The 1579-nt window shown below is 37.6% G+C and overlaps 1 pseudogene; it reads right to left on the reverse strand.

Moving 5' to 3' along the window:
- Positions 1-682: 682 nt before the first annotated feature.
- On the reverse strand, positions 683-1310 carry LOC149554147 (G-type lectin S-receptor-like serine/threonine-protein kinase SD2-2 pseudogene; annotated as a pseudogene).
- Positions 1311-1579: the final 269 nt, after the last annotated feature.

Raw genomic sequence — 1579 nt, forward strand, 5'->3', positions numbered from 1 at the left:
CTGAAGAACGTGCACAATTACCTAAGAAGAACTAATGAGAAATAGAGCATTAATAACTTTAGTTCCTGGGACTAATAATATAACAAAACAAACATTAAGAAATTTGGCAAAGGAAAGGAGAGCGAATTCCCTTGAGAGTTTCCATTGTGATACCTTACATGTTTCACTAATTTCTTGCATTATTCAATTATAATTTGGAAAATGGTATTGTGAAGATTTGGAGGAAGGAGCTCCGTACATGGTCTTACTAGACAAGAAGGGCTTTAAAACTAATCTTTGCATGACATACAATATTTAAGCCAATTTATAAATCCTAAGTTTGATTATGTCTTTTGGACCTTTCTGACAGATTGCTGTAAATGATCGGATTCTATTTTATGATTTCCGAAAACACCAGAATGTCACAACATTAAGGGGGCAAGCCCAATAGAAATAAGCCTACTGACTTAAAAATAGTCAATGATTAATCTTTCAGATCTTCAAAAATCTAAACTATACAATATAATTGGGAAGGTAAAGCATTTTCCATGTTGATACCAGGAGGCAGCCACAATCCATGTGCATAAAACACTGCAAGTCTAATTTTCGTGTCTTTCACAACTATTGAAATCTATTTACATCATATATCGCCACTGCTACTAGTGTTTCTTTGGTCTATTGGATTGTCCATAAGCACATAGTACTAACTTTGTGAAATTTGTGGCTGCAACTTCCCTTCCAGCATTAGCACCACTTGCCTTATGTTCGGCCTCACTCCCTCATACTTTTCAATGCATAACAACCCCGCAATAATTGTTCTTCTCACCTCTTCACTGTCAGTTTCCTCTGTAGTTCCTGCCTCCACAATATTAGTTGTGTTGCCGTTGAAAATTTGGGAGGCAGCCCATGAGGGAAAGTAATACTTAGTTGAGTCTTGAATGCTTAAATCCAAATTTCTTCGGCCAGAAATGATTTCCAAAAGCATGATACCAAAACTGTACGTATTAACCTTGGGAGTAATGGGAAGACTAGAGATCCACTCTGGAGCCAAGTATCCTCTCGTTCCTCTTGTTGTAGTGAGAACACGGCTGAAATCTCTACCCACAAGCTTTGCCAGTCCAAAATCTGCCAACTTCTAGTCGAAAAATTATTGTCGAGAAGAATATTTTCAGGCTTAACATCGCAGTGAATGATACAATCTCTGCATTCTTCATGGAGATAAAGTAATCCTCTTGATATGCCTAACGCGATCTCAAATCGTGTCTTCCAGTCCAGTACCTTATGTTTACCTTTAGATTTATTTGAGAAGAGTAAGGAACTAAGAGAGCCATTACACATGAAATCATAAATCAAATACCTTCTCTTGCCTTCTGCATAAAAGCCTTGGAGCCTAACTAAGAATGATAAATTAGTTATAGAGAGCTGATTTCTGCTCGGAATTGCTTCTCATCTTGTCTCTGTACACTGTTCATCTTCTTTACCGCCACAAGTGTACAGTCTACCAGACGTCCTTTGTACACCTTGTCAAATCCTCCACTCCCCAGCTTTGTCCTGAAATTCCTAGTTGCAATCTTCAACTCAATATAGCTAAACATTCTTA

The sequence above is a fragment of the Cupressus sempervirens genome, chromosome 6 (assembly GCF_028749045.1).
Source record: "Cupressus sempervirens isolate cs-2001-9-10 chromosome 6, ASM2874904v1, whole genome shotgun sequence".
Classification (NCBI taxonomy): domain Eukaryota; kingdom Viridiplantae; phylum Streptophyta; class Pinopsida; order Cupressales; family Cupressaceae; genus Cupressus; species Cupressus sempervirens.